At 37.9% G+C, this 13608-nt stretch overlaps 1 pseudogene; it reads right to left on the reverse strand.

Annotated features, from left to right (window-relative positions):
- Positions 1-509: 509 nt before the first annotated feature.
- Positions 510-4894, reverse strand: LOC140628445 (proteasome subunit beta type-1 pseudogene; annotated as a pseudogene).
- Positions 4895-13608: the final 8714 nt, after the last annotated feature.

Consider the following 13608-nt stretch of genomic DNA (forward strand, 5'->3'; position numbering starts at 1 on the left):
CTTTAACAATTTTAAGGTTTGTTTATGATTCAGAATATGTCCCATGTGCACTTGATAAGAACATCAATTCAAGTTGGTGACAGTGTTGTTTAGGCTTTATATATTCATATTCCTTTCCTTTCTAACATTTCTATCAATTACTGAAATACCTGTATTGAAGTCATCATATACATTTGTGGATTTGTCTACTTCCCGTTTCATTTGTATTACTTTCTATCAGGTATATTTTCAAGATCTGTTGTTAGCTGCATATGTATCTAGGATTGTTACATCTTCTTGATGAACTGATTCTTTCATGCCTAATTCCTTCTTTATTCCTGGTAATATTTATTGCTCTGCAGTTTACTTTTTCTGACATTAATACAGCCACCACAGCATTCTCTCAATTATCATTTGCATTGTATCTTTTTTTCCATCACTTTACTTTCTTTATTACTTCAGGCTTTACTTTTGAATAAAAGAAATGAGTCCAATAGTTCAAGATACAAAATTAACCAGTTTTGAAGTGATTAATGACAACAACACACAAATCGATCCTTCCTCAAGGGAACTGTCTCCTCCCTGGTGCCCTCCTGAGTCATGATGAAAATCTGAGTGCAGCTCCAGTGAAACTGTCCCTCTCCACCACAGAAATGAAGGCATCTTTCACAAGATGCATGACCCTGTCCAAGGACAGCAGGATGTGATCCATATTCTGCATGTTCTTAAAACCAACTTGGTGATCAAGCTGGGGCTGTAGCATGGCACTAGGTGAGCCTCCAGCCTTGAAAGAATCTCTCCGGTAGGACCCAACCGGGTCAAAGTTGTCCATACCTCCTTTCCCTTCTTCATCCATTCCCCCAGTGATGTAAACATAGTATGGAAAAAAAAGTGCCTTGAATAGAGGATTGTAGACAGCATTGCAGCAATCGCCCCCATAGTCATGGTCTGGTTATTAGAATGCTTATACATCTTTAGTCTTGCTTCAATAATCTTTGTCAGGGTAAGACAGTCTCCATGAAAAACACTGTATCCAGTATCCAGTGACTGTTTGGCCTGTGAGTTTGTATCACTTGGGGCTGTCCCCAGTGTGAATTAAAACCCTTCACTCAATCAAGAGTCAGAAGCAACAACTGAAAAATCTCCTCCAGGGATCCCTGGGTGGCGCAGCGGTTTGGCGCCTGCCTTTGGCCCGGGGCACGATCCTGGAGACACAGGATCGAATCCCACGTCAGGCTCCCGGTGCATGGAGCCTGCTTCTCCCTCTGCCTGTGTCTCTGCCTCTCTCTCTCTGTGTCTATCATGAATAAATAAATAAAATCTTTAAAAAAAAAAATCTCCTCCAGCAATTACCAATACAGGACCTCCATTGAAAGTGCAGGGCCAGAAGAACAGCTGTGAGGCTCTATCGCCAAGTCTTGGCTGGGTCCCCAGCACAAGACCATGTGGCTCCAGCTGCTGCTGTCTCACAGCGAGATGGCACCCTCATTTTACTTTTAACCTATATATGCCTTTATATTTAAAGTGTATTTCTTACAGACAGTATGTAATTAGATCTTGTTTTTTTTTTTATTATCTAACTTCGGTTTCAGCCTTTTAATCGGTGTGTGCTTGGATTTTTAACATTCGGTGTAATTGTTGGTATGATTTGATTTAGCTATGACATTATTTGTTATTGCTTGCCCACTTTTTTTTTCTTCTCTAACCCTCTTCCTGATTTCTTTTGGATTAGCTGGATATTTTTTGACTATTCACTTTTAATTACTATATTGGCTATTTTTGCAGTTGTTCTTTGAATTATATTTTTAGTAATTTCAGTAGCAATTATAATATATACACTTAACTTTCACAATCTATTTAGAGTTAGTATTTTACCACTTTAAACCAAATACAGAAACCACGTAGCCATATTGGTCCCTTTACTGCTTTATATTTTTCATATGTATGATATCTATTTACATTGGAAATTCCACCAGCCAATGTTACACCTTTGATTTCAATAGCAGTACATATTTTAAAGAACTTAAGAGGAGAATTATCTTTTATATTTATCCATCTATTCACCATCTTTGATGCTCTTCCTTCATTCTTGAAATGAAGATTTTCCCTCGTGCACATTTCCTTCATCCTGAAGAACTCAGTTTAACATTTCTTGTAGAATATGTCTGCTGTTGACAGAGTCTCTTAGTTTTCCTTTTTCTGAGAATGTCTTTGTTTTCAGCACTTTAAAGATGTCCCACTGTCTTCTGGCCTCCATGGTTTCTGATGACAAATCCAGAAATGTTCGAATCATTGTTCCCATGTATACAAATGCATGACGTTTTTCTTGGCTGCTTTAAAGATTTTTAAAAATTTATCATTGATGTGATGAGCACTGAGTGCTATACTATATGTTGGCAAACTGAATTTAAATAAAAGGAAAAATTATCTTTGATTTTCATTAGTTTGATTATGGTATAGCCAAGCATGTTTTTCTCTGAGTTATTCTGTTTGGGTTAACTAAGCTTCTTGAATCTGTACATTTGTGTTTCACCAAATGTAAGAAGTTTTCATCTAATATTCCTTAAAATATATTTTTTCTGCACCCATTTCTCCTCTCTTTTTGGAATTCTAATGATATCAATGTCAGGCTTTTTGATATTGTCTCAAGCCCCTGAAATCCTGTTCATTTTGTTCAATTTTCAAATCTCTGTTTTGGTATTCTTCAGATTGGATAACATTTATTGACTTATTTTCTTTCCAGTGTTACTAAGGTATAACTGGCAAACAAAAAGCTTAAATATTCAAGGCACGTAATATGATGATGTTACACACATTGATAACTATAGTCAGACTAACACATCCATCAGTTCACATGGTTATCTTCTTCTTTTTTTTTTTAGTGGCAGAAACACTTAAGATCTACTCTCTTAGCAAATTTCAAGTATACAATATAGTCTTATTAACTACAGTCTCAAAAAAAATAAAATAAAATAAAAAAATAAAAAAAAATTAAAAAAAAAAACTACAGTCTCCATAGTATAGAATTGATCCCCAGAACTTATTCATCTTATGATGGAAAATTTGTGCCCTCTGATCAACCTTTCCCCATCTTCCCCATCCTTCAGTGCCTAGTAACCACTATTCTACTCTCTGGTTCTGAATGTGGCTTTTTTAGATTTGACATATAAATGAAAACATGGGCACCTGGGTCGCTCAGTCAGTTAAGCATCCATCTCTTGGTTTTGGCTCAGCTGGTGATCTTGGGATCTTGGGATCAGGCCCTGCCTTGGGCTGCTTCAGGCTCTGTGCTCTGTGCACAGTTGGCTTGTCCCTCTCCCTCTGCTCTTCCCCCTACTCACTCTCGCTCTCTCTCTCTCTCTCTCTGGAATAAATAAAATCTTTAAAATAATAAATAAAATCATACAGTATTTCTTTTATTGACCTATTTTCTAGTTACTGGATCAATCCTCTGTCATCTCTAGTCTACTCTTGACTCCAGATGGTAATTTTTTCATTTCAAATGTAGTTTTTAGTTCTAAATTTTCCATATGGTTCTTTTTAATATACTTTTTATTTCTCTGCTGAGAATATCTATCCATTCATTTCAAGTGTTTTTTCCTCAACTTCATGGATCATAGGTAAAATGGATGTTTTAAATACTTTGTCTGATAATTCCAACATCTGGGTTTTCTCAAGGTACACATCTGCTGATTGTCTTTTCCTTTGAGGATTGGTCATATTTTCCAGGCTCTTAATATGTCTGGTATACATAGTCTCTCAGATATTTTGACTATTAGGTTGTTTAGACTCAAGGTTCTGAAACTTCTGGAGTTTTTGGAGAAGGCTGAATTTTTTTATTTTATCAGGTAGTCATCCTGTTAGGTTTGGATTATAAATTCTGTCTTGCCTTACATGGGTGGCAGGTCAAATCTTAGTTTGGAATGTGGAATAGCCATACAATGAATATTTTTCATCCTTAAAAAAAGAACAAAATACTTATATATGCTATAATATTGATGGACATCAAAAACCTTATGCTAAGTGAGAAAAGCCAGATGCAAAATACCACATATTATATGATTCCATTTATATGAAATGTCTTGAAAATACAAATCTACAGAGACAAAAAACAGATTAGTGGTTTCCAGGGGCTGGAGTTGAGAACAGAGATGAACTATAAACAGAAACAAGAAATCTTGCTGGGGTGATGGAAATGGTCCTTAATTTCCTTTAAAAATCATTGAATTATAAACTTAAAACAGATTAATTGTACGTACGTAAAGTATACCTCAATAAAGTCACATATTAAATCTTATTTTATTTCTTTAGGAATTTGCTCTGCTTATTTGGACTTGTCTCCATGCAGGTATTGTTCAGGGTTGATGTGAGACTTGTATGGATGATTCTAATCTCACTCCAATACTCAAAGCCTTGGCCCCACTCATTAGGGTCCACCCTATCCATGCATAGCTCAGGAGTCTGGCTGAGACTTATTCAGAGTTAAGGGACCCCTTCTCCAGCTTTCCCCACCACTGTTATTCCTCCCACACTAGCCAGCCTCATGATACTCTTATCCTTTGCTTTTTGGGCCACAAAGTTCATAAGCTTTCTATCAGAGTTTTTTTATTTTATTTTTATTTTATTTTATTTTATTTTTATGATAGTCACACAGAGAGAGAGAGAGAGAGAGACAGAGACACAGGCAGAGGGAGAAGCAGGCTCCATGCACCGGAAGCCCGACGTGGGATTCGATCCTGGGTCTCCAGGATCGCGCCCTGGGCCAAAGGCAGGCGCTAAACCGCTGCGCCACCCAGGGATCCCTCTATCAGAGTTTTAGTTTCCAACACCACCACACCACTATGTGACTGGCACTCATTCTACACACAAAGCAATACATGGTGGGGAAGTAGAAACTCACCCCCACGCAGGTCATGCCTCCACATTTTGACTCCTTTCCATTACCTTACTGCTTCTGTTAACTTTTTAGAGTCATCAAATAGCAGTTTTTGTATTTTTCCATATTTTTCTGTTGTAATCAGACAGAAGGACAGGCTGTAGTCACCTCACATAGCCAATGCAGAACTACAGCAATGGCAGATCTGGTTTTGAATCCTAGCTCTATCGCTCACTAGCTGTATGACATTGGACAAATCAACTGACTTCTTTGAGTCTATTTTATTTTCACCTTTAAACTGAAGGTTTTTTTTTCTCAAAAAATGATAGAAAAAGAGAAATAGAAGGCTTCCTAAAGATAATTCCATTATCATTAGCAACCAGAGAGGACAGACTCCCCTGGCCTAAATGTATTTTTTCCACTTCTGAAAAGTATCACTCATTATACTTTATTGTAATTATTTGTTTAAACTGTCTATCTTATCAGGGCACCTCAGTGGCTCAGTGGTTGAGCATCTGTCTTTGGCTCAGGGTCTGATCCCGGGGTCCTGGGATTGTGTGCCGCATTGGGCTCCCCGCAGGGAGCCCACTTCTCTCTCTCTCTTCCCTATGTCTCTGCCTCTGTCTCTGTGTCTCTCATGAATAAATTTTAAAAATATTTTAAAAAATGAACTATCTTCTCTACTAGAATAGAAGTTCTATGAGGTCAGGAACTGTGCTTTCCTCATTTATGGCTATATCTCCACAATACATTCCACAGAATAGCTACTCATTATTCATCCAGTCAGTAAAGATCCCTATGGACAATCAGTTCACTCAATATCCTGCATTTATAGGCCTTAATTTCAACACTTGTGACATTCATCTTCATTTCACTCCACCCACTCACAGCCACGAAAGTCCCTCTTGACCTTGCCATCACCAGAACTGCTCTACCTCAGGAATCCTTACCTCCAGTACCGTATTCTCTGACTTCTATCCCTCAAGTTTCCAGCAGCCTTTTACCTTCCAGCTTCACTCTCACTATACATACTCTTGACCTCATAGTGACTTGTTCATTTTCTCTCAGTCTTTTGGTAGAAGGCTTATGCAGCCCCTTTTATGTCACAAAACACCCTTGGACAAATTCCTCAGGTTGCTTCTCGGTTTCCTTTGGGTTCCATTTGTCAAGTCATGTGGGCACAACATGTCTCTGTAGTTTTTTATGTGTGAAGGATACATAAGTGTAATCCATTTCAGATAGTTCATATCTTTGCTTGAAGAACTATATGCTGAGTGTGCTACATAAAGGGCCAAGCTCTGAAAGGCCATGTTAGGTTATTGTTACCTGACAAAACTCTATTTCCTCAAAAACTGGTTCTCATTATGGAAGATTTTCTCTTATACTCTATATTTTCTCCATATATTCATTATTCATTGAAATGATATCTATTTTCATGAAGAGCATAATCTTGTAATTGCATAGATCTCTTGCTTTCTAAAAAAAAGGCATGGTAGAAAGATAATGTTTTCGAATAAGTAATTCTCAGTCATTAGAAACAAATGTGTTTATGAAACTGGACAGATCGATATTGCCTATCTTTTAATTCTGGGTTGGTGTTGGGAATAAATTTCTCATATGTCTCTTTCAGTTCTTTAATCTCATTAACCTAGGGCGCTGGCAGGTTCGCAAGTGATTCATATTAGTTGGGATAAACACATATCTTTCTTCTTTTTGTATGTTAATAAAATTTTTAAATGCTTTTAAAAAAAAATTTCAGGATGCCTGAGTGGCTCAGTGGTTGAGCATCTGCCTTCAGCTCAGGTGGTGATCCCAGAGTCCTGGGATTGAGTCCTGCAACAGGCTCCCTGCAGGGAGCCTGCTTCTCCGTCTGCCTGTTTCTCTGCCTCTGTGTCTCTCATGAATATATAAATAAAATCTTTTAAAAAATCTCTGTCCTTAAAAATAGCAATTTTTATGATGACTTTGAATCACGAATTCTACTGCATGATAAATTTTTCTTTGGGGATGGTGGTTCTCTGGGGTATAGTGAATGAAGAGGAGAGAGAGAATGGGGAAAGATCCTTACATCTGCTTGTTGGTAAAAAATGCTGACCCTGTTTTCCCTAAGCTTCAATCTATTCTTGAACTAAAACCTCTTCTAGTTCTCTTTCCCTCATCATTCTTAGCCTGCTAGAAAATACTTAATCTTGTTTTTCCTAGCCCTGGAACCATCTAGTCTCTAAGTCAATAGATCACAAATGTCATCCGCCCAAGACAAAAGCTACATATATTTAAGATACACTTGGGCATTCTCAAAGGGCATCAGTTGATGACTGCTGAGATATCACCTAGAAAGTATTCACATCATATACACACTGCCACAATACCAACGCAGCCTGAAACATGTGATCAAAAAACCTGAAATGATAGAACTGAGATCAGGCAGAGATGATATAATCCAACCCCTCGTATATTTTACAGGTGGGGAAATGAAGCACCCGAGAGGTTAACTGACATGCTCAAGGTCACACGGCTATATCATTGTTTTAAATTGTACACTCATTCTGTGCCAGTAGAACTTTTTGTGATGTAATATGCTAGGCTAACCACTGTCCCTGCAGTCACATAGTGGTGTGTCCTCTTTCATCCTCATTGTAGAAAATATAAAAATAATCCCAAATATCTGTTCATTGTCAGAAGGCCCAGTTGGCTGCTTTAGATCATAAGCATGAAATTGCATCCACTAGATGTTTTGCTTTTCATAGCTGCAAAATGCGATTTCATTAAATACCATTGATTCATTTATTCGGCCAAATTTGCAACCATGTTCTTGAGACTGGAGGCCAAGGGTAGTAGGGGAAAGGGTGTTGTTGCAAACAAAGCAGGAACTACATTCCTCGCTGTCACCAAAGAGCTTTGAAACTAGCTGGAGGAAGGGGCGAAATCCACATAAAATGACTGGAGAATGAGGCCAAACTGTGTGCCTGCAGGTGCAGAGGATTATGCAGACTGATTACGTGAGTGCTGAGATGAATCAGAATAATGGTGAGACCTAAGTCAAATAGGGTTAATTAAGCAATTTCCTGGAAAAGGTGAGTTTTGTGCAAGATTATAACAGTAATTGAAATCTCGTGGCACTCAAGAGTGAAGGGCACTTGCTCTGGGGTAACGAAAATAGTGCAAGCCCAGAACTGAGAAGCTGAGTAGAGTATAAGGACAGAAAGGAAATCAGTCCAGCCAAAACAAAGGGACCTACCCTAACTGGGCCATAACAAACTAAGAGTGTCGGTGCGTAGGATAAATACAGGAGCCAGATTTTTTTTTAATTTTATTTATTTATTCATTCAGGAGAGACACAGAGAGAGGCAGAGACATAGGCAGAGGGAGAAGTAGGCTCCCTGCGAGGAGCCTGATGAGGGACTCGATCCCAAGACCCCGGGATCACTACCTGAGCCAAAGGCAGATGCTCAACCACTGAGACACCCAGGTGTCCCGGGGAGCCAGTTCTTGAATGGGAGGCTGAAGGATCTGCATGTTACCTTCTAAGTATTAGATATCTATCAATTAATTAAATCAATAGTCCTTAAATACCTGGTACATACTAGGGCTTACCTCAGGCCAGGTGCTGTGCGAAGAGCTTTAAACATTGTCTCATATATCCCTCACAACAATATTATCGGTTTTAATATATTTCCCCACTTTGTTTATAAAGAAACTGTGCCTCAGAGGAAATAAATGGCATTCCCAAAGCCACACAGCTAGCAAAAAGTAGAGACTCAGACCCAGAACTTCTGTCTCTACAGCTCCCACTTATAACCCTAAAGCTATAGGCATTCTCTCTGCAGGTTTTTGAGCAAGAGAAGAATATAACGAAAATGCTACTGGTAAGAGAGCCTCCCAACAGTTATGTGAAGGATAAACACAAAAGCAAAGTTCCTAATTTTTAAATGGTTCATATGAAATACTATAAATTTAGTAGCAATTAATATTAAAGTACATACAGTTTCCCCACTGAATCTTTAAAAAATCATATATATGAGTGTTCTGATGTGAAAGGAGAAATATTAAAACTTAATAGCACCAGTGCCCTATTCTCAGCTGTGCTGAACAATGAGAATAATATACACACATTTCATTCTCTTCCCTGACATTCCACCCCAATGAGGATGTATTTATGTATTTTCTGCATTTACTTAATTTTAATAGGACATACAATCCAAGCAAATACTTTTTCTCTTTATATTTCTAGCAAAATTATATAGCAGTCAAATATCCCTTTTGCAGCATTTTCATGATTCAAAAAAAATACCAAAATGAATCGTTCAATTAGTTTCCACTTCAAAGAACAGTTACAGGCTCAAGTCAAGGAAAATTTACTCTTAATATCACAAAGTTACTTCCATGGCCAGTAATGGGACACCTAGATTTGAAACATAAAAAGAGAAACAGAAATCTGTGGTGAACATCACTGCCTATGGCCACTGAACACATATAGGTTGAATGCTTGCAATGAGCCATGCGCTGAGCTATAGCTGCTTTAGTTTAATTGGTCTGCTTCTTTTCACAGAGATGAATAAGATATGTTAAAAGCTTGTTTATGATTAAAGAAAGAGATATGCTAGAAAATTATATTACTAGGATCTCAAGTACTAGACCAATTCTTCCCCATGTATTTGAAATCTCATATAAATTATTGCAAATTTTTCATGAGTTCAGATGAACTCATTTTGGTATTTTAATAGTCAACTCCCTTTCCTCTGAAAGATTGATCCACAGTAAATATAAACTTTGACCCTGGGTCTCTCAGCTGCCCCATTTGACAAATGAGCTATGAAGGGTCTTGGAGATAACTAATCTAACTCTCTAAGAGGGTAGGACAACTGCTAAGGAACTGCTAAAGTCCCTTCCAGCTCCAACATTCTCTAATCTACAGAATGTCAATGAGATTGTATTATGTTCTCTTCCTGTAGTCATTCTTCTGGCTAATATATAACCATCTCTATTTACGTTTGTGCTAAAAATGCAACCTGCAACCTAGAAGAAACTCCAAAAGAAGGAAGTTTGAAGCTATTTGCTTTTAAGACAATACTCTTACCGCAAAGAAATTGGAACATAGAGCATCAACGAATTGGAAAGAAAATTAGCATCTCTTAGATTAATGTCTAGCCTATTCCTAAAGCCAATCCAGGAAAGAAATTCCTAAAATCTAACAAAATAGTGCCAAATATTTACATTCTTGCTCAAGACTGACTAAACTTTGACTCCTTAAAAATGTTACCTGTCTTCAATAATCCCCATAGTACTTCATGTTGTGCCACATCCACAATGGGCTCTTTACACCTATTTTTAGATTGCTCAAAACTAATTTTCATCATAAGGCTCTGGTGACCTGAGAAACTCAGCTCTCGCAATAGAACCTAACTTGAAAAGAGTTTATAGTTTGTACTGGTGATTGCTCAAGTTCATTTTCATTCACGTCAACATGTAGCTTCTCAAAAATATTCTTAGTATACACTATAGATTAAAACAGATTAAACAGTCATTTCAAATTCTAGCACATCCAGAAACACGTTTAAGCTTCTCATTTTCCAAGGTCTGGCTAGTTTAGGGAATTGGATTATCAAAGCAATGAGATCATTGTCCAGTTTTCAACCCTTTTCAGCTAGAATTGAATCTGAGCCTTTTCTAATTTTTCAAAAATCTCTGACATGAATCTACATATTTGGTAAATTCAAGTGTAAATTTACATAAATGTAAAATGTAATGTAAATCTGTAGATTCTGTATATAAAATAAATATATTCATATTCAATGATACATATGCAAATTGCATATACATCTATACACACAAATAATTATAGAATGAGCACTCAGATTACTGTCTTTTTAAATATATGTTCGTTCTTCCAAAATACTACCAAAACCTTGGGGGTTTGATATTTCTTCTCCTTCTTTCTTCCCATTCTCAAACATTATGGGAGACACTATTCACAATTGCAGTGATTTCTAGAACAAATTTGATAATATTAGCATACTCATTTACATGGAATCATTATTCTATAAAATAAGAGTTCAAAGGAAGAACAGAAACAATATCTACGAGTCATTGGCCCATATCTAGCCCATATAGGTCTAGTCTATGTTTTAATTGTTCCAACACTTAAAAAAGCAAGAGATATCACTCTTCTACAAATACAGAATTCTGGGGTGCCTGGCTGGCTCATTTGGTGGAACATGTGGCTCTTGATCCTGGGGTTGTGAGTTCAAGTCCTAGGTTGAGTGTAGAGATTACTTAAAAATAATATCTTTTTTAAAAATGGAAAATAAAAACATATCCAGATTTCTGGCTTCTTTCTTGGAAAATCAAAAGAACTGGCAACACAAGGCATACATTCCAGGGTGATCACAATCCATAGGAACCAAATAGTTGCTGCTCCCTTCAAATAGGGCTGTGCTCCTCAGTATATCACAACCAAAGGGGCCATCTCAATCATTTGTTACATGCTTGACCCTATACTCATTTCAATTTGCACCTACTTATTGATCCAACATTCTTACATAATAGAGGTTGACTAACTTGGAAGTGAAGTGACCATTTATCCCAAAGTCATGCAAGGGGAAAACATGGTGAGTGATATAGTCTTTGCCTTCAAAGACCTTATAATCTGCTCCAAGAGAACACACACATTCATAATAAAGCACAGAATATGATAATTGCCATAATAGGAGCACACACACAATGCAGAGAAAGTTGCAAAGAGAAATTACATCTTGTTGAGTGCATCAAAAAGGTTTCAAGATGAAAGTGTCTTTTCACAAATTGGAACATATCATCAGCACCCAGGTTTGTCAGGTTTCTCAGCACAAACTCTAGCTCTGACAGTCCCATGCTTTGGGGCCCATGCTGTTGCTTAGCCTCTTGGAGCCTCACTTACCTCATCCATAAAATGGAGCTAATAATAGAATGTGTGAAACAGGACTGTTGTGAGAATTGAGTGGCAAAATAGAGGTCACCTTGCACATGGTAAGCAATTCAGAAAACATTATGCTTTTTCTAATTTTTATGGAGAAAGTAGCATCTCTACAGATGGAAAGGGAAAGAGGTGGCTCTACCCTGCAGAGTGGGCATTTAATTAGAAAAGCATAGAACACAATCAAGGAATAGCAAGTACAAAATAAGGCGGAATTGTAAGTAAAGGCAGCAGCTAGGTTCTTCCCCAACCTGGGGCCACTCACTCCCGGTGACAACCTGTGAAGACACAAAGGAAAACCAAAACCTGTCAGCCCATCCAGATAACAGCACCTTCCACCCTGCCACCTCTCTGGCCAACTGGGAGCTCCTACCCTACCCAGCCACACACCGTGTGATAAGCATAATAAAGAGATGCACAGTGGAATAGGAGAATGTAAGCCAGGGACAGCTGATCAAGTCATGGAAGTCATAAATATCTTTCTTAAAGAAAAATGAGTTGAGATCTGAATGATGAGTGGGAGTTGACCAAAGAAAATGAAGCAAGCACATTCCTAGCCAATACAAAAGCATGTTCAAAGGTCCTGTGGCAGGAAATGGCACAAGGAGAATAGGCGTTGAAGGCAGGCCAGTGCAATTAGAGAACAGATAGCTAAAGCAAGGGCAAGGTGAAATGACACTGAATAGGGTGAGAATGATTCAGGTCATTTCAAGCTCTGTAGATCTGGCTAAAACTTCTAAACTTTCCTCCAGATCAGGGGCAAGGAGAATTAAATGTTCATATCTCTATGTTGAAATGGCTTCACTGCAGAAAATGGATCGAAATGGGGCAAAGGTGGATGCAGGAAGACAACTTAGAAGGTTTTGAAAGTGAGCGAGAGTAAACTGCATAGGCTACTGGTGGTGGAGTCAAAGAGAAAGAGAATCAAGAGGTAGAAGGAGAAGAAATGGAGAGAGTTAGTGATGGATTGGATGTGGCCAGGAAAGGAGAAGGAAGAAGTATCAGAGATGACTTTGGCTTGCATACTATAACAGAGGGTGGTATGTTTGGTAGAGACCATTTTTTGTAGAGGTAAATTTTAACTTTATTTTTGAACATGGTGGGTTTGCCTGCCTATAGGGTAAGAAGATACATCATGTAGGTAGCTCCAAGAGCCTGGGCTGAGAGGAAGAACCTATGCTAGAGACAAAATTTTAAGTAATTGGGGTGAGGTGGTAAATCAAGTGTTGGACATGGACATTGATGATGTCTCTGAAAGAAAGAGTGCAAAGGAAGAACAGAAAAGGTTCTAAAACTGGCTAGGTAGTATAAGATGAACCTGTACACAAGAGAGAAAGAAAGAAGCCAAGATGGAGGTGGAATCTGAGGAGAGTCTTGCATCAAGAAAATTAAAACAATCAATCATTTCATGAAGTTGACAGTTTAAACTACAGAATGCTGGCAATCAGAGTCCAAATCACCAGCATAGCCTTTTCTTTTTGCTGTTCATCATACAAGCTCATTTCTAAACGTTGCATCAAGTCCCCATCTTGTTGACTTTACCACAGTACAAGTTTTAGTACGGGAACTCCTTTTTCGCTCTGTTATTATTTAAAGAGAATTCTGAGTTATAGGAGAAAAAGGTGAGAGCCAAGAAATAATCATAAAGTACTGCAATTTCCTCCATATACCCTTGAAGTGTTCCTATAACCAATTTTGCTATGAAAAGAAAAAAACAACCCTTGAGAAGCTGGATTCTTATACAACTTGTTGAAAACATTTTCACTTCTCCTATTTCTGTAATTGTGATTGCCTCTCTTCA

Source organism: Canis lupus, chromosome X, assembly GCF_048164855.1.
Source record: "Canis lupus baileyi chromosome X, mCanLup2.hap1, whole genome shotgun sequence".
Lineage (NCBI taxonomy): Eukaryota > Metazoa > Chordata > Mammalia > Carnivora > Canidae > Canis > Canis lupus.